At 42.2% G+C, this 20,687-nt stretch overlaps 1 long non-coding RNA gene across 1 annotated transcript; it reads left to right on the forward strand.

Moving 5' to 3' along the window:
- Window positions 1-1,278: 1,278 nt before the first annotated feature.
- LOC136627029 (uncharacterized) lies at window positions 1,279-20,132 on the forward strand. Its single transcript, XR_010792734.1, has 3 exons — window positions 1,279-1,324; window positions 19,570-19,672; window positions 19,929-20,132. It is a non-coding gene; the product is annotated as an uncharacterized lncRNA (long non-coding RNA).
- Window positions 20,133-20,687: the final 555 nt, after the last annotated feature.

Here is a 20,687-nt window from a genome sequence, read left to right on the forward strand (position 1 = left end):
AGCATGGTATCAAGCACTTTGGAACAGTCCAGATACACAGGATCCAGTGACTCTCCCCGTTGCTTGTCCTAAAAGCAGTCTTCCATTTGTACCCTGGGCAAATTCGTACAAGGTTATAAGCCCCTCTTAGATCTAGTTCATTGAACATCTAAACAGAGCACAGTCTCTTTAATACTTTTGGAACCAAGGGAAAGGGTTAGTGGTCCTTGACCAAAATTTTAATTAACTCCCTGTAATCAATACCTGGCCGCAGGTTTGAGTCACTCTTTTCCACAAAAAAATATGGGTGCCCCAGCCAGGGAAGAAAAAGGTCGAATGAACTCCTTTTTCAAATTTTCATCTAAGTATTCTCAGAGTTCCTTTAACTCCAGTTCTGAAAGGTTATCAATCTGCCCAAACGGAATAGAAGCACCAGGGAGCAACTCCACTGGGCAATCATAGGGCTAATCAGGTGGCAGCTGGTCAGCTTTCTTCTTGCTGCACACGTCCCTGAACATGTAGTATTGAACAGCTAACTTCTCAAAGTCCTGTTGACCATGATCAGGGTCTTGCACTGGTTTAGGGGCAGATGGGTTTTCAGAAGTATCCCGATGGCAATATTGGGCCATGATTCATGACCTGATATACCTGAGTTATATTTATAAGTCCACTATATTCACAACTATTAGTCCGCTGTTTTCTTTAATTGTTCTTATTAGCCAAATGGCACAAGGTTTTCTGTAGGTGTAATACACTGGCCCTTTTATGCATCGTCATATTCAGCTAGCAGAACAGCTGTAAGTTTGCTTCACTGATTTTCTAAATCAACTGGACATATGTTTTGTAGGTATTGTTACTGTTTTATAGTATATCATAAACTATGGTGTGCTGTACATAACTTTATTTGCTAATAATTTACTCTTTCGGCGTCTGCTTTCATTCATTCAGCAACTGGGAAATTTAATACTGTTAAAGTGAATTTAACAGAGGCAGTGAAGTCCAACTAGTTTGGAAAGAACTAACTATGTGGACCCTTGACCGAAAAATATAATAAAATATAGCTTTTATTAAAGAAATAACTAAAAGGAAGAACATACACACATAAATCTAGATCCAGGAAAACCCATGGAACCGATAAAAATATATTGATACCACTGAAAACAGGACCTGAAAACAGGACCTTTGGCACCGCCCCCTCCTGCCCAGCTGACTGCCGGAGGGGCGGGTCATGTGATATCTGCATCTCTATAGCTTCTCTACATCTCTATGATCACTACAGGAACGCTACTCTCCCCAGACGATCGGGGCAACCAGGGATTTATATTCTGTGAGCGCTAAACATCAGGTGGGCACTGTTACCATTTATACATGGTGAGGATATGTATTTTGGACATGAGTGCGTCTTAAACAAAACGACAGCACTTTGATCTCCATAGTAACAACTGACATAGGTACACCCCGGTATAATGATGATTGCCTTACACCTAGACTCCCCCATTAAAGGTGGAGCTACAGGATTTCTATTTAAAGCTCAGGGAGCTGTGAGTTCAGTATGCTGTCAGTCCACCACCAGGGCTGACATGCCGCCGTTTTGTTTATTTGTTTGATTTCAGTTTTTGCTTATTAAGGCTCTGACTTAGTGACCACCTTATTGAGGGACTAATATAGGTCTTTGAATCCTCTTTCCACTCTATTGAGGGACTATTATAGGTCTTAGGAATTTTCCTTGTAGGTCTAGAGCGAAAATTTATCAGATGGCTATCCAAAAGGCGGCTAGTCTGGGCTGCTGTGAATATGCCATCTGACTATCCAGGGACCCGATTGCAAAAATTTTGCCCTCGGGATACCCTTTGACTTAACGGCTAAAATTATTCTATCTTTCTGTACTCGGGACCATTATCCCTGAGAAATTATAATTTTCTCTCGCTTAAAGGGTAGAAATTTTTCTTACCTATACCCTACTCTTATTTCTACCATTGTAGTAGTAGGTTTCTCGTAGTCCTGTCAGTTCATTTATCTAATATGGTGACAATAATCTATCTAGTAATATAATCGTCACCAGTGGAAATGACAGTTCTACTCTGATTGATCCCTCTATATCCAGTGTGTCATTTATTTGACAGTGCTGGACATTTTGAGGCTTCATCAATTTTTTATTTTTGTACCACTATCCGATTTCTGACTGGGAGTCATTAAACCAGTAAAGTACCATTTTTTGCGTATTGAAACCCCTGATGAACCCACGTTGTGGGAGAAACGCGTTGGGTTACGCTTACAATTTTTAGTGGTCCGGCATAGCTTATTTTCTCGATCTGAACGACGTATACATCACCGAACCTGATCTCTGGAGTTTGGGTCACGTTCTGTAACATCCAACTGTCGGACTTATGTCACTTTTGGGTTACGCTTACAATTTTTAGGGGTCCGGCATAGCTTATTTTCTCGATGTGAACGATGTATACATCACCGAACCTGATCTCTGGAGTTTGGGTCACGTTCTGTAACATCCAACTGTCGGACTGGGTACGCTTACAATTTTTAGTGGTCCGGCATAGCTTAGTTTCTCGATGTGAACGACGTATACATCACCGAACCTGATCTCTGGATTTTGGGTCACGTTCTGTAACATCCAACTGTCGGACTTATGTCACTTTTTCATCTCCTGATTAGGTTGACGTGTATACAATAGATTCTGATAATCCTGTCAGATTCTGCAAAGAAACCGAATACACTAAATGGCTGAGTCATAACGATACTCAGACTGACCGGTCTATTACTGTTTATGGACAGTGGTATCAATATATTTTTATCGGTTCCATGGGTTTTCCTGGATCTAGATTTATGTGTGTATGTTCTTCCTTTTGGTTATTTCTTTAATAAAAGCTAGATTTTATTATATTTTTCGGTCAAGGGTCCACATAGTTAGTTCTTTCCAATACTGTTAAAGTGCAATTAAAAAAATGCTAGACATTAGTCGCTAAATTCTCTCTAAACAGTGAACAGCATGTATCATTAATATCAAACAAATGTACTCTGACAATCAAACTTGTGTGTCCTATCCAGAAAGTGCATGATGGAAACCAAAATCATTACCATCTTGTGTTTTTCTATTACCGCCATAGGGGCACAACGATTTTTGGGTGATTTTTATCTCCACTTTTCAAAAGCCATAACTTATTTTTCGGGTGACATTTCTGTAACAGGGCTTGGTTTTTGCATGGCAAACTTTAGTTTCTATTGGTACCATTTTTGGGTACATATAATGTATTGTAAAACCTTTTTTTTTTTTTTTGCAAGGCAGAGAGAGAAAACACAGAAATTCTGCCATTGTTTATTTCTTTTTTTCTACAGTGTTACTCATACAGCATAAATGACATGATACATTTTTTCTTTGGGTCGGTACAATTATAATCGATGGCGTCACAAAGGGAGTGGTCTGTGAACCCTTTACTTGCCGCGATGTACATTAATCACGGCATGTAGAGGGTTAACAGCAGGATCACTGTTCTTATCAATACCCGCTGTTGAAGCAGGAGACCGGCTATCAGTCAAAGCCGGCTCCCATTGTGAGATGGTGAGGACTCAGTGAGTCTGCGCCACCCAGAGGGCATAAGTTTATGTCCTGTTGCATTAAGTGCTAACCTGTCAGGATGTAAACTTACGTCCTGTGGCATTAAGGGTTAAAGCGAATCTGTCACCTAATTTTACCTTACATGCTACGCTTATGGGCTGAAAGTAAATGGCCCGTGAAGTTTAAGTGCTATATTTACCTTCCTGTCATTCCTCCAATGTCAGTGCTGGAAGCCGGCAGTCAATGCATTAAGTGGTGCTGCTAAGTGGTCCACCCTTTATAAAATTAGGACCTGGCTGATTACTTACTACCGCTGCTTAATGTATTCAGCACTTACAGCCGGTGAATGACAGTGGGGGTCAGTACAAACCTTAAGGCCCATTTACACGGGACGAGTGTTGGGCAAACAATGCCTGACACTCGTCCCCGCACATACATGGGAGCTAGTATCGCTGGCTCATAGGGGCGAGGCTGCAGCAGATTTCTCTTCTCGCGCTCTCTCCCCCTTTCCATTGACATAACATAGCAGCCGTTCAGTAGTGAATGGCTGCTATTTACACTGAGCGATCAGTGATCAGCTTATCATCCATCGTTCATGCTGCATAACATCCTGGAAGATAAGCTGATCACTGATCTCAGTGTAAATAGCAGCCGTTCTGTACTGAACAGCCGCTATGTTAACTCAATGGAGAGGGACGGGGGAGCGCGAGGAGATAAATCTCCTGCAGCCTCACTGCTGTGAGGCAGTGATACTAGCTTCTGTGCAGGTGCATTGGAGCTAGTATGTGCAGGGATGAGTGTCGGGCATCATTTGCCCAACACTTGTCCCGTGTAAAGGGTCCTTTACTTCTCCGGACTCCACAGATCACCTACTTTCAGCCAGTAAGCGTAGCTTATATAGTTAAAAGTAGGTGACAGATTTACTTTAAACTTTATAATTCCTAAATTGTGGCCTATTTAATTCCTTAATCCCACGGCCCTTTTTCCCCCCATTTAAGTTTTTTCCTCTCCCCTTTTAAAAAATCATAACTCCTTTATATATCCATCAATGTAGCTGTATGAGGGCTTATATTTAATGGAGCGAGTTGTATTTTTTAATGGTACTATTTAATGTACCGTACACTGTACTGAAAAACTTTAAAAAAAATTCTAAGTGAAGTAAAATAAAAAAAATTAAAAAAAAAAACATTCCGCCATCTTTCAGTGCGTCTTGTTTCTATGTCGCACAAAATAGAGCAAATATTACATGATAGTAATTGTACGGATCCATAGAATAAAGCTATGATACCAAACTTGTATAGTTTTTTTTGCTGTAGGGCTTTTATTATTTTTCAAAGACATTTAAATTTTTCAAATACTTTTCTGCCACCATCTTCTGCGCGCAATAACTTTTTAATTTTTTTGTTGACATCCTGTAGTTTACATAGGTACCACTTCGGAATACGTGCAAAAATATATTAGTTTTTATTGCATTTTTTGTGGGAGACAAAGTGACCGAAAAAGTGCATTTCTGGCATTCTTTATTTTTTGTTTTGGACGGCGTTCACCGTGCGGGGGAAATCATGCACTACTTTGACAGATCGAACTTTTACGGACGTGGAGATACCATATATGTATTTTTGTTTTATGATGTTGATATTTTATTATAGATATAGCACAAGGGGGACAACTTAAACTTTTATTACTTTTTTTTTTTATAATTAGTAAAACGTTACTGATCTTATTTTTACTTTTTTCTAACACCCCTAGGGGACCACAACTAGCAATGCTTTGATCGCTCCTGCAGTATGCTGTAATGCCATAGTATTTCAGAAAGCCCCCAGCTGCCATGATGCCCACATGGCTTCCTGTAATCTCACACAGGGAGACGAGACCCCTGAACATAGTTCGGGGGATTTAAATGCCACTGTCAGAGTTTACAGCGGCATTTAAAGGGTTAATAGCGCGGATCAGCTGTGGCTGATTGCAGCCATTGCCCACGAGTGTCAGCTGTAATAAACAGCTGACGCCCTCCACTGTATGAAGAGAGGACACCCTGCAATCTCTCTTCATACATAACCCGACACTACAGGATGTAAATATATGTCCTGGAGCGTTAAGGGGTTAAGGAAGGGCAGCATCGTATAGTGATGGGTCTGCTGGCTATTATTCCAAGAAGCACATTAAAAATTGACCAAGTTTTCCATTAAAACTGAGTTGAAAAACAGTTGCAAAAGATGGCCCACACCATAGCTGCACAAAACTGTAGTCTCCAACTAAGAAAATATCTGCAGCGAATCTGTAGACAATATGTAGTCCAGTTATTACCATGAATTGTGTCACAGATTTCACATTGCATTGCAAAGGGTGAAAATCAATGCTGAAAATCTGCAGCATGAGATGACATATTGTGGATTTAAAATCTGCACCGCAGGACAATTTACACTGCAGATTATTTCCACAGTGTGCGGATATGATTTCTTGAAATCTCTATTGCATGGCTTGTTATCACACTGTGCTCCTGGGACTTGTAGTTCTATGGGTTTCCAGGAACACACTGCTGCAGGTGTGGCTGATTTGGCTGGCTGATGGTATGGATTTCTCCAGCCAGCCAATCACCACCGGTCTGTGCACATAAATACCAGCCCCTCTTAGTAGAGGATGCTGGTCATTATATACCTTCACATCTCCCAACATACCTGGGTGTGAGGGCTTCTTCAAATGACTGTATTTTAGTGCACGGAAAATTCTTGTGTGCAAAACATGGAGAATAAAACCCATTGATTTCAATAGGTTCATTCTCATGTCTGTTTTTTGCGTGTGCAAAATAAAATGGGGCCTGCTATATTTTGTACGCATTTGTGCACCAAAGAGCTCTATAGAAGTCTATGGAAGGTGCGCAAATATATATGTGAGGGTATGTGCAATAGGCTGAACTAAATGAACACTGTCTCCCTTCAGCCAAACATACTATGTTACCAGCAGCTCCCTTGACTTAATAGCCATTTAGCTCTGGGTGTGGGTGATTCCTCCGCCCATGTGAACTAGCGATGCCTGGGCAAATTCGCACAGTATTGTGCACAGGCATACACGCAAAGTACCCTCTAAGCAAAAAAGTTGTTCAGCAGGGAGCATACTTTGAAATTCACCTGTGTGAAACCGCCATTACTGCACAAACACATAGGAAGCAGTTTTTTTTTATTTTGACTATTAAAACTCCGGACTATAGCGCGCGAGTTTGAAAAAAAAAAAAACACGCGAAGATGGATCCTGTTCTATTTTTCACGCATGTAGAGCATGTCCTATCTTTCCTTGCACATAATATGAATAATGTTAAAATCCCGATAGTGGAAAGGCGACCATTGAAATTAATGGTTTTATTTAGTTCTGTATGTATGTAACTAAAACACGCCCATCTGTTTAAGCCCTTATGGTGCACGCTGTGCAGATCTCTGCTCTGTCAGTCTCCTTTGTGGTTTGCATGCCTGCAGGTCTGTTTGGTTTCTGTCTGTATTGCCTTTGTCTGTATTATGTCTGATGTTCTATTTTGGTTTGTGTCTGAATTACATCCTTGACAATAATAACAGGATACCAACAGCATCACTTCTGTCCACATTAGTGGCAGGACTTACGGATTGCAAGAGCCGCTAGGGATCTGAACTTATTCCTAAAACATATTCCAGAGAGCAAAAAGAGACGGCAGCATCGAGGTTTAGCAAAGTAGAAATTCTTCTTTATTCCCGCATGACAATAAAAGTTGACAGTAAAGTTTCGACCTGGTGGTCTTTGTCAAGCTATCACAAATATGCACAAACCCCCTTTAAAAAGGTACACGAGGGCAGGCATCATAATCACATGAGAGGTTACCACCCCCCTGATTCCAACAGACAATTACATCTAATTAGGACATTAAGAACATGTGTATATCCAACACTCCATTACATACAAAAACATGTTGTAGCTGCTGCAGCCTTGCTGATCCCTCCATGTGTGAGAGTCTGTTCCATTGTTCTGGCGTCCCCTTGTGCGCATTGCGCATGCGCGGCATCAGTATCCAAATCTTGCGATTCTGCGCCATCTTGAGAGGGCCTAGGTAACTATCCTAGTGCTACTGCGCATGTGTGAGCCACGCCATCTTGTGTGTGGCAATGCCAGCCGGCCCGTTACATATACTCCATAGATTAGATGTGAATGAACTGTATGACCTGCAAGTAAGTAAAAAAAGTGCACTAAAGAAGAAGTGGCAAAGAAACAAGAAGGAAAGTTACGGTTCCTGATGAGCTGTACTATTTACAGTGAAACACGTTGAACTGCTGAACTGCCAACTCGCATTTAATCACTAAGAATCAAGATGTATTATCTATGCGCCAGAAAATTTTCCATTCCAACATCCGTGTTTGTAGAATATATCCAAAAGAAAGCAGCAGGAGCATGCTTGATAAAGGCTGTTTGTAACGGCCGAAACGTTGCATGATTATTGAGGATGGAATAAGGAATAATACCTATTTTACTGCACCTGGATGCTCCTGCTGCTTTCTTTTGGATATATTCTGAGATTTTGGATGATCTGGATCCGTCTCCTAATTAACGGCTGTGCAGGGAGAGCCTCCCCTTGGATAAGGGTTTGTTGTAGTGCTGCGGGTATCTACATATTGTTGAAACATCCGTGTTTGTCCTAGCCCTGAAAAATCTTTTAATGTATTACTAATAAAATTAGGTTTTAGCAAACTTCCGTCTACTCTGTAAAGGGATTCTAGTACTTATAGACTGTTTCTGCCTCTGTGAAGTGTTTCTTTCTAGAGGTTGCGTTCCCGTTGGTCGCTGTTCATACAGTCTGCATGGAGGTAACACTTGTACTGAAAAATGCTGCAGATTTTCTGTAAGTAATTCTGCTGCAAAAAAGTCTGCAACATTTACACCAAGTGTACTCAAAAAACAGACTTATTAACCCCTTCACGACCGGTACGTCATGGAGCGACGGGCTATGTATGAAGAGAGGTCGCGGGGCAAACTCTCTCTTTATACAGTGCGGGCGTCAGCTGTTTATAAGAGCTGACGCCCACGGGCAATAGCCGATCGCGGCTATTAACCATTTAAATGCCGCTGTCAATTCTGACAGAGGCATTTAAATCCCCCGAAACGTCCCGCACGGTCCCCCGCGGTGAGATCGGGGGAGCCATGCAGGTGTCATGGCAGCCGGGGGCCTAATGAAAGGCCCCAGGGCTGCCATAACAGACTGCCTATCAAGTCATCCCCGTGGGGTGGCTTGATAGACTGCCTGTCAAAAAGCAGTATAACGTAATGCTATAGCATTACGTAATACTACAGGAGCGATCAAAGCATCGCATGTTAAAGTCCCCCAGGAGGACTTTAAAGTAATGTAAATAAAAATCAATGTAAAAAAATCAATAAAGTTTTTTTTAATTGAAAAAAAAGAAAGTTGCAAAAGTTTTATCTATTATTAAAAAATCTAAATTATTTTAAAATATGTATTTGGTATCGCCGCGTCCGTAAAAGTCCGAACTATCAAAGTAGTGCATTATTTTTCCCGCACCATGAACGTCGTCCGAAAAAAAAATAAAGAACACCAGAAATGCACATTTTTAGTTACCCTGTCTCCCAGAAAAAACACAATAAAAAGCAATCAAAAAGTCATATGTATTCCAAATTAGTACTATCAAAAACTACAGAACATCCCACAAAAATTGAGCACTTGCTAAACTATGTGGACGGAAAAATAAAAAAGTTATTGCGCGCACAAAATGACCGCAGAAAATAATTGAAAAAAATTAAATGTCTTTAAAAAAAAATGTATTCACAGAGAGGGCAGCACAAGTCGACTGAAAATTTGAAAAAGCCCTATTCACAGACGTGACTTGGTTAAAAGTAATAAATTTTATTAAGTTTTATCTAAAAAAACACGATTGGGCACAACAAAGGACACAACACAAAATCTAAGTTGTAATGGAAAGGCGTTAACCCACCAAATAGTGGATAGAAAAATGATTGGTGGGTTTCAAAATTACAACTTGGTATTACTTCTGATACTCCGTATTTCTTAATGTCGCACGTCACTTAGGAATACAGTCTGCATGGGGGCTGTTCATGGATTTCCCAAAAACCGGAACCCCAATTAGATATCTGTAGTTTTATTAATATAATGACAGAATTCGACCAGAGATACTCAGGTTGCGGAAACGTGATGTTCAACCTGAGGAAGTGAATATCTCTGTCAAAAATACTGCCTAGTGGGCTGAAAAGTTTTTAACAGCTCAAAAGGACAGTATGTCAAGGAAATTGATTTTAGTCAATTTTTATTCCTTATGGCCAGTACTCCTACTCATGGCGACAATGTTTGAGCAGAAACTTTCAGATTGCAAGAAAGTGATATTCAACCTAAGAAGATAGTTATCTCTGTCAGAGCTTGTTGCCTAGTGAGCTAAGACTTGTGAACGGCTCAAAAGGACAGTGTGTCAGAGATTTTAATTTTGTCAATGTTTTTTACTCATTATAAACAGTACTCCCACTCATTATAAACAGTACTCCCACTCTACGCGTTTCACCACTGAGTGTACGTGGATCCTCAGGAGACTTAGTACTTAGAGAGTAATAATAACAACAATAATGTTTACAGAGTTATGATGGTAAACAATTAGGGTATCACTCCATAGATAGAGTATCACTAAAATATTTAATCCTCAATCAGGAAATGAGCTCTTAGCGTTCAATTTGAGCTAGTAGGGTTTAACCTCGGTGAGGGGATAGATAAAGATTGTAGGTACGAGGTTCATTTCTTTCAAATGTTAAACCCTTCTTCTCTATCAATCCTACTTTCAATAGTCCCATGCCAGGTGTAATGGTCAATAGGATCTCCTTACAATGAGAGTAGGGATAAAGAGTACTACATGCATGAGATTACTGGGTTTGGAATTTTGGTCTGGAGGTAATAACTCTAACAGATCCAAATCCCCTATAAATGAGTAAAGGAGGTTTCAAGTCCTAAAGTCCTTAACTACTCATGCAAATACAAGCAATGAGGCCGTTAGCATAGCAGGACCAGGAGTCAATCCTCCCTAGGTACAGAGGAGTATTTTTCCCTACACCCTCCTTTCTTTTTTCTATCTTTTTTCCCCCTTTTCCTCTCTCCCAGTAAGCTCAAGGTTACTGCATGGACAGCAATCCCTACAGAAAGATAGAGTGCTCAAGAGGTCAGAGCATGACATAGGTTAGTTCCCATCGCCTTGATGGTAGGCTAGGGAGTGGGGGCCGTCAGGAAAAGTGGTGCTTAAATAGCTCATAGCCACACCTCCTAATGGGTTGGCCCCTTCACGGTAGCCAGTCATATTTGACCAGGAAGTAAATAGAGACCATGTGAGATGGTCTCACGCTGATCTCAGTTGTCGAGCCTCATGTGGTGCAGAGTGTAAGCTCTCGCCTACGACCTGAGGGTTTGCAAGTTCGATCCCCGCATGAATCTGGCAGCCGGCTCAAGGTCGACTCAGCCCTCCATCCCTCCGAGGTCGGCAAAATGAGAACCCAGCCTGGTGGGGGGCAATAAATAATAATTACCCGAAAGCGCTGCGGAACAAGCTGGCGCTACACAAATGCCATGATTTGATTTGATTTGATTTTATGCAAGCGTGGAAGGCCGAATGATAGCAGCCCTCCATCTAAACGGACATATGTTGCACTAACCTACTTGTCGATCAGTGTATATGATTGTGAATAAGATGTTAGGTGCGCTATGTGATCGTAGAAGCGCGCCAGAGAGGCGTTGTTATTCTGCTGACGTCATATCGTTGTAGGTGCGCCGACGTGATGACGTATGTGCGTCTGGCGTCACGGCGCTCCTAGTCTCGGAAACTCCGGAAAGACTAGTATTAAGATGCGCCGGCGTCACGACGTGAAGCGTCCAACGTCAGCGCGTTACCTATCACCAGGACAACTGAGTAAACAGCTTACTTCCTAGCATCGCTCACCGCGATGACGTATAAGGGGGCGGTGATATGCGATGCCGGGATATGACCCGGGTCTATGACCCTCCGCCTTGGAGCAGATGAAGAAGGTGGTTTAAGCCAATCCGAGGGCATATATCGATCCCCTATTGATAGTGGGATATAGTCATGTCTGAGAACATCAAAGCCGCTGTTCAGGTTGACATTGATATGGGACAGCCTATTGATGTTGTATTAACAATTCTAAGAGAATCTCAATTATGTTTTGGGTCATTTGTTGTAGATGATAGAGACTCTCATACGGAATCTACTTTATTAGTCACCTTAATATCACATAGATTTAAAGGGGAACTTGGCCAAGTTATTAGATTAGATCAGATGAAAGTAGACCTGATAATATAAATGCGTTTTGTAAATTATTTCATTGTCAGGACCGTTCGTCCTAGGGGATAATGGCCAAGGGAAGGTAAGTAAATCTTTCAAAGCAAGGTGACCCAGGCTATCAGAGGGTGGAGGAAGTTGACAGATACTTGATGTTTCCCTATAAGAAGCAGTTGAACAAAAGTTGTTCATTTAGTCCTGACGGTTGGAGGGTCTCGCAGCGATATATCCATCCTGCCTCTTTTTGAAGAAGCAGGGAATCCATGTCTCCTCTTCTTCCGTCCGGTCTTACCAATTCCATACCCTGGAATTTTAAGCAGTTTGGGTCGCCCCCATGTTGTTGCCAAACATGGGTGGCTACCGATGTAACTTCATTCCTTTCTACGTTGCCGATATGTGCGAGGATTCTGCGGCGAAATTGTTGACGAGTTTTCCCTATGTATTGCATTTGGCATTTGCAGGTGATGAGGTAAACCACATTCATGCTGGTACAGTTGATAAAGTCTCGTATTGAGTACTCTCTTCCTGTTTTTGTTGATTTGAAAGCATCTCCTTTTTGAATAAACTTACATGCTAAGCATTTAGAGCAGGTGAAGGTGCCCCTTGGGATTGAACGGGATAACCAATCACCCTGTGGTTTTGAAGGTTTTAGAAAACTTTTCACTAGATGGTCTCTGATGTTTCTGCCGCGTCGGTAGGTTATTTTTGGGTAGGGTGGAATAAAGGTTTGTATATCTTGGTCATTCCGAAGAATGTCCCAATATGATCTTAAAATATTGAGAACCCTTTTCTGCCCTGTATCGAATGTACCGACAATGCGCATCTCTTTTGTGTTTTCACGTTTTTTCGGAACTAATAGTTCATTCCTTTTACAGGCACGCGCGTGTTCTTCTGCTTGCTTGAGGACTTGCGTTGGATATCCTCTTTTTTGGAACCTATCTCTTAATTTCTGACATTCCATATTGAATGTTTCATCTTCCGAGCAGTTCCGCCTTATTCTGAGATACTGCCCTTTGGGGATGCCTTTTCTGAGGGGCTCAGGATGGAAGCTATTCCAGGACAGCAAGCTATTTGTTGCCGTTATTTTCCGATACAAACTAGAGGAAAGTTTACCATCCGGTTGAACCTCGACAGATATGTCCAAAAAGGTCATAGACGATCTACTGATTTCTGCTGTGAATCGTAGATTTATGTCATTATTATTCAACCAATTCACAAATTCATGGAATCCGGGTTTTGTCCCAGTCCACAGAATCAGTATATCGTCTATGTATCTGATCCAGGTCAAGATGTTTTTTGACCATTCCAGATTTTCAGTGGAGAACACGCATTTCTCTTCCCACCAGCCCAGGAGCAAATTTGCGTAAGTTGGGGCACATGACGTCCCCATCGCGGTGCCCCTGAGCTGGTGGAAAAACTTTCTGTCAAACAGAAAATAATTGTGTGAAAGAATGAAATTCAAAAGCTGTAATATGAATTCATTCTGTGCCTGATAGTGAATACCTCGTTGGGATAGGAAATGCGCTATAGCTCGTAAACCCACTTCGTGAGGGATCGAGCTATAAAGAGCCTCGACATCTAAGCTCGCCAACCACGTATCGGGACTTACCGAAATCCCTTCCAGTTGACGTAGGACGTCCATCGTGTCCTGTGCAAAAGAGGGTAGTGCAGAGACAAATGGTCTCAATACACGATCCACAAAAATGCTAGCATTTTGGGTAAGATTGTTAATGCCGGACACGATTGGACGTCCTTTTAAGGGACTAGTCCCTTTGTGAATTTTGGGTAGGGTATAGAAAGTCGCTATTCTGGGACTTGTTGGTGTCATAAACTTGAGTTCAGATTCGCTGATACACTTCGATTCTTTGGCGGCACATAAGATTTTATTAAGTGCTGTCTGGAAGACGAGTGTAGGGTCTTCCCTAAGTATTTCGTATGTGGTTCGATCGTCAAGGAGATCCATACACATTTGTATGTATTTGTCCTTGTCAAGTAGAACCACATTTCCGCCTTTATCAGACGGCTTGATAACAATATTCTCGTTGTTTTCCAAGGTCTTTAAAGCCGATTTCTCAGATCGTGTCATATTTGGAGGTTTTTTGTGTTCAGATTTGATCTTCCTGAGATCCCTAGTAACTAGTTTCTCAAAAAGATCCAACTCCGAGCAATTGATAGCTGGTGGATTGGATTTATTCTTGGGTTTGCAGTCTGTACATGCTACGGGCCTTATCATTTCATCTTCTAGACTCTGGAGGTCTCTGATTGCCGGAATATCAGCAATAGGTACTCCAAGATCGTTTGCCAGCTTACGATCCTGGAGGGAGAAATACTTCTTCCAGCGTAACTTCCTCACGAAGAGGGAGATGTCCTTTGTCCAGACGAACGGCTCATAACGGGTCGTCGGGACAAAGGACAGCCCCCTCTCCAGAACGGCAATCTCATGCTTAGTGAGTGTATGTGTTGATAGGTTGACAATTTTCATTTTGTCATCTGATGACATATCACTCCTTGCTTGCTGAGGTGGCTCGAGCATGTTTGGAATTGTCAGTAATTCGTTTGTTGTTCTCGGCGTCCCCTCAAAAAATACTGCGTGATGGGAAAATCCTGAGGGTGTTGTTGATTAGAACGCGCTCGCCCTCTACCGCGTCCACGGGTTCTACCGCGTCCGTGGTTAGGTCGGGGGTGATTACCTGTATATACTAGTCTAGATCCTTCGCTATCAGATTGCTCTGCTTCCGATGAACTGGGTTCAGTTTCAGAACATCTGTTTCCCCCAAAATAGGCTCTGTTTTCCCGAAAATCGGCAAGATCGCGCAAGAAGAGGGAATGTTTCCTATCTTTTATATGCTGGGTATATTTGGCGATATTTTCCTGTAAGTTTTTTTCCAAGGTAGGGTATTCTGGATCTGCTAATAGTGTTTTGGATTTTTCTATCAGCTCATCCAGTCGTTTTTGATCTTTGATGAGGGTATTTTTTTCTTCCTCAATCAAAAGCTTTATTACACCTGGCATGGGACTATTGAAAGTAGGATTGATAGAGAAGAAGGGTTTAACATTTGAAAGAAATGAACCTCGTACCTACAATCTTTATCTATCCCCTCACCGAGGTTAAACCCTACTAGCTCAAATTGAACGCTAAGAGCTCATTTCCTGATTGAGGATTAAATATTTTAGTGATACTCTATCTATGGAGTGATACCCTAATTGTTTACCATCATAACTCTGTAAACATTATTGTTGTTATTATTACTCTCTAAGTACTAAGTCTCCTGAGGATCCACGTACACTCAGTGGTGAAACGCGTAGAGTGGGAGTACTGTTTATAATGAGTAAAAAACATTGACAAAATTAAAATCTCTGACACACTGTCCTTTTGAGCCGTTCACAAGTCTTAGCTCACTAGGCAACAAGCTCTGACAGAGATAACTATCTTCTTAGGTTGAATATCACTTTCTTGCAATCTGAAAGTTTCTGCTCAAACATTGTCGCCATGAGTAGGAGTACTGGCCATAAGGAATAAAAATTGACTAAAATCAATTTCCTTGACATACTGTCCTTTTGAGCTGTTAAAAACTTTTCAGCCCACTAGGCAGTATTTTTGACAGAGATATTCACTTCCTCAGGTTGAACATCACGTTTCCGCAACCTGAGTATCTCTGGTCGAATTCTGTCATTATATTAATAAAACTACAGATATCTAATTGGGGTTCCGGTTTTTGGGAAATCCATGAACAGCCCCCATGCAGACTGTATTCCTAAGTGACGTGCGACATTAAGAAATACGGAGTATCAGAAGTAATACCAAGTTGTAATTTTGAAACCCACCAATCATTTTTCTATCCACTATTTGGTGGGTTAACGCCTTTCCATTACAACTTAGATTTTGTGTTGTGTCCTTTGTTGTGCCCAATCGTGTTTTTTTAGATAAAACTTAATAAAATTTATTTCTTAAAAAAAAAAGTAGTATAGTAAAAAAAAAACTATACAAGTTTGGTATCGTAGTAATCGTACTGACCCATTGAATAAAGTTATCATGTCATTTTTGTTGACGTTTGTGCGCCGTAGAAACAAGAAGCACTAAAAGATGACAAAATGTCGTCTTTTTTTCATTTTACTCCACTTAGAATTTTTAAAAAGTTTTTCAGTACATTATATGGTACTTTAAATAGCAGCATTGAAAAACACAACTCATCCCGCAAAAAACAAGCCCTCATACAGCGACGTCGATGGATAAATAAAGGAGTTACGATTTTTTTAAAGGAGGGAGGAAGAAACGAAAATGGAAAAAGAAAAAGGTCCGCGTCATTAAGGGGTTAACATGCAACCCAGAAAATGTCACAAATATTGGTGCAAGTCTATTCTGCTTTTTCTGACTAAGGTCAAAATGTGCTAAATTTATTAGCATAAGTTTTTGTGTTTTTATAAAGTTCAATTTATTCCAACTATCCTTTTTTCTGGTATATATAACTGCTTGAACTTGGGACAGGAACTTGTGTACACAGTGGCCATGTATGTTTCATTCATAGACGATGCAGTGTTTCAGAAATGACCTATTTTGAAAACCCAATGGGCTTAGAGTCATGTGGAGGAACTTGGTTGTCTTCTCCTCATCTGGATTCCTTAGATCACGTGTCAAACACAAGCCCCGTGGGCCGAATCCGGCCCGCTGCAACGTGCTCTGTGGCCCGCGGCGTGCTGCCGCCGCTCACCACTACAGCGATTACCAGCAGGGGTGCCGCAGCTCTCTGCTGGTAATCGTGCTGTTACCGCTGATCCCGGCGCACATTCTGAAATCAGTGTTCAGCCAGGATCCTCCTCCCTTGAGTCCCCTGCTCTTCAGTTCTGCAGGAGAGGACTCGGGGAGGAAGCGTTCCAGGCACACACACTGATGTCCGTGTGCATCCGGGAATCAACGCGAAAAGAGGAGGAGCGACGCTGACAGCAGGGAGGAGGTAAGTATATGGGTTGCAGGGGCTTGTTATTGTTACTGGCGGGGGTCATTACTGAGGGGGGGCTTATTATTGTTACTGGGGGGGTCATTACTGGGGGGCTTCATTACTGGGGGAGGTCATTACTGTGGGGGTGGGGCTTCTTATTATTGCTGAGGGGGGGCGCTTCCTATTGCTGAAGGGGGCGCTTCTTATTGCTGAGGGGGGGCTCATTACTGAGGGGGTATTATTACTGAGGGGGTTAATATTACTAATTGGGCCACTGTGGGGGGTCATTATTTTTACTGGGGACACTATCATGGTCACTATTAGGGCTCATTCACACGGGTGTAATTGTATTTCGATCGCGCAAATATGCTGCGTATTTGCGCTATCGAAAACCGCTTAGGCCTGTATATTTGCATTTGTAAAAATGAACGCAGGTGGGCCCATTGAAATGGTGTGCAAATATGCAGTGAATACATAGGTTCACCACGTATTTGCACGGCCCATGCACATGGGCGGAAATTCCGCGGCGGGATTTCCCGCAGAATTTCCGCCTGTGGAAGCTGCCATAGGTTTGTGTTAGAAAACACAATCCTATGCAGAAGGCCGCGATTTGTCCACGTGAAATCTCACGCAGAAAACAAATCGCGGCATGCTCTATTTCTGTGCGGGGCTCTGCGAGCCCCGCACAGTAATGTCACTCCCCGGCCGCTGGCTCCACTCTGCGCATCGCTGTCTGCCCCGCAGCCGGCACATGACAGAGCTGGAGCCGCGGGAGAAGGTAAGTATCGCACTGGTTCCTGCAGGGGCGCGCGTCGGGTCCCACTGCGAGAATTCACGCAGCGGGATCTGACCCGGCCGTCTGCAGGCGGCCTTACAATCGGCTCTTTGAAGGTCACCATAAGCCTGATGCAGCCCTCGGTGAAATTGAGTTTGACACCCCTGCCTTAGATTGACAGCTTACTCCCTGTTTGTGAATCGGGAGAGAACTGTCTGTGTCTTAGACCCCGCCCCCATGACTCTTCCCAATGGTTTTTAAAAGATGAAAAGATAAGACCTGCCCTGTTTTTCTGCATTTTATGTTGCTAAACTGCCATAGCAGTCTATGGTAGGTTCAAATAAAGCAAGGGGAAGGGTGTGACACTGTGTGAATCTTAGGGAAAAGCTTGCCCTTATTAAAGGGGTTGTACCGCGAAACAAAGTTGGGGTATACACTTCTGTATGGCCATATTAATGCACTTTGTAATGTACATTGTGCATTAATTATGAGCCATACAGAAGTTATTCACTTACCTGCTCCGTTGCTAGCGTCCTCGTCTCCATGGTGCCGTCTAATTTTCAGCGTCTAATCGCCCGATTAGACGCGCTTGCGCAGTCCGGTCTTCTCCCTTCTGAATGGGGCCGCTCGTGCCAGAGAGCTGCTCCTCGTAGCTCCGCCCCGTCACGTGCCGATTCCAGCCAATCAGGAGGCTGGAATCGGCAATGGACCGCACAGAAGACCTGTGGTCCACCGAGGGTGAAGATCCCGGTGGCCATCTTCGCAAGGTAAGTAAGAAGTCACTGGAGCGCGGGGATTCGGGTAAGTACTATCCGTTTTTTTCTTTAAACCCCTGCATCGGGTTTGTCTCGCGCCGAACGGGGGGGCTATTGAAAAAAAAAAAAACCCGTTTCGGCGTGGGACAACCCCTTTAAGTTTTAACATCCATTGAAGTCTATGGTAAAGGAGTATCACACGTGTGTGAACTGGCCCTGCAAGTGTAAGAAATTACAGTACTATGTGCAGACTCGTGCGTGACGGCCTGATTGCCCTCTCCAAACCTTGTTCATGCACAAATATGCTGCATTGCTATGAGCATGTTTGTACATATGTTTATCGAAGTACTAAAATATTCACAGTTGCAAGTCCCAATCTTGCATTCATGATGCCTGAGGTTCGAGCAGCATGACCCTGCTGACAGGTTTTCTTTAAAGGATTCTACAAGATAATAAAAACATGGCAGCTGTATTCCAAAAAAAAACACCACACCTGTCTGTAGGTTGTATCTGGAAATGCAGCTCACCTCCATTCACGTCTCACAATTGTTCATAATTGGAAAATCTCTAAAATTTCTTCTATAGAAGGAATAGCTTCTATGGTCTCATCTAAATGTATCTATTAAACAATGCTGGCAATTCTAAGTGGAACACTTGATTCCTTTATATTCAAATGGAACATTTGGCTGTCAGATTATCCCTCACCTATCTAGCATACAATCCCTTTTACAAACCATCCTCCCAGATATCTCCATGTCTTAACTCCCCACCCTCCCCCACTCCTCCAAAACCCAATAAAAATTACTGCAAAGGGGAAAAAAGCCGACTTGCAATACCAGACACAACCTGTGTACAGGTGTGGCACTGTTTTGGGGAAATATTTTTGTAAACCATTACAACCCTTTAATAAAAATATGCCATTGTGTTACTGTATAATAGCTGATATGGACCAATTAAGCAACTGTGAATTATTGATGAGGAGGTAAGAAGATATATGGGGAGCTCATGGCTTATGAATACAGCAGACTAATAACTAAGTTTACAGCACTCTTTCTTCATGTCGTCATACAAATTGTTTTGCCTTTTGGTAAAATAACTCAGTGGATATATTGGGATAATATGTTGTCTTTACATAGCGCTTCATAGTCTGATAACAGCAATGTTTTAAACACATATGTGATGTGACAGGAAGGACTGAGGTGTGGTCTGTGCTGTATGTCACATCTCCTCTTCACAGTCCTCAGACACCTGATGATACAACGTGCAGAACACACAGTACAAGATGTGGACTAACAGCAGAACAATCCTTCCAGCCCTCCTACTATTTACTATTATTACAGGTGAGGAGGTTTTGTTTACTGTTTTATATCACATTTTGCTACATTGTAATAATTGGTTACATAATGTTACACTGTAGTAAATAATGTATGGCTCGATACATATTGCTTTTTTAAATCCTAAATAGAATGAGCACAAATAATAATTAAAGATGGACAATTCTATTTCAGTATATTTTAGTTACATTTGTTTCTCATTTCAATATCATTTATTTAAATTAATTTATTTAAATGCTTGCAATGGTTTTGTCTTTCCCAGATGTGCAGTCAGATACTCAGGTGTCACAGGATCCTGATATTCATGCCATTGAAGACCAAGATATCACCCTGAAATGTAATCATACAATAAAAAATTACCGCCTTCTGATCTGGTACAAGCACATTCCTGGACTGGGACCAGAGATTTGCGCTCACGGACTGGACTCAGCTCTTAATGCGCACCCAAGATACTTAATGACAATGAATAAAAGCTCTTTTACCACCCAGCTTTGTATAAAGAATGTGAGAGGGGAAGACGCAGCTGTGTATTACTGTGCAGTAGATGACACAGTGACACTGACACACTGACACCCTGTACAAGAATCAGGAAACCACCAGACACAATAGAGAACACAGCCAAAAAATACAAAATATTATGTGCAAAATGCTCGGGTGCTCGTTACTCGAGTCGAACTTTTAGTAATGCTGGAGAGCTCATTTCGAGTAACGAACCCCATTGAAGTCAATGGGTGACTCGAGCATACTTCAAGCTGACCGATGCTCCGCATGGGGGAGGTTGTGTGAAACACCTGAAAACATGAGAAAGTCATGGAAACACCACAGAAACGGATAGGGAACGGCAGGGGCTTCATGCATGGGTGCATCTAAGGCACCCCGGTCCCACTATTAAGCCAAATTGGGGGGAAGAGCCTGGCAGTCACTCCCCTAACAATTTACTTGGGACAGATCATAAGCAGCATGGTACATGCGCTAGCACATCTTAGCTAAGCACCACACTAGCTGTAACCAAGGACAAACA

Source organism: Eleutherodactylus coqui, chromosome 5 (genome assembly GCF_035609145.1).
Source record: "Eleutherodactylus coqui strain aEleCoq1 chromosome 5, aEleCoq1.hap1, whole genome shotgun sequence".
NCBI classification, from domain to species: Eukaryota; Metazoa; Chordata; class Amphibia; order Anura; family Eleutherodactylidae; genus Eleutherodactylus; species Eleutherodactylus coqui.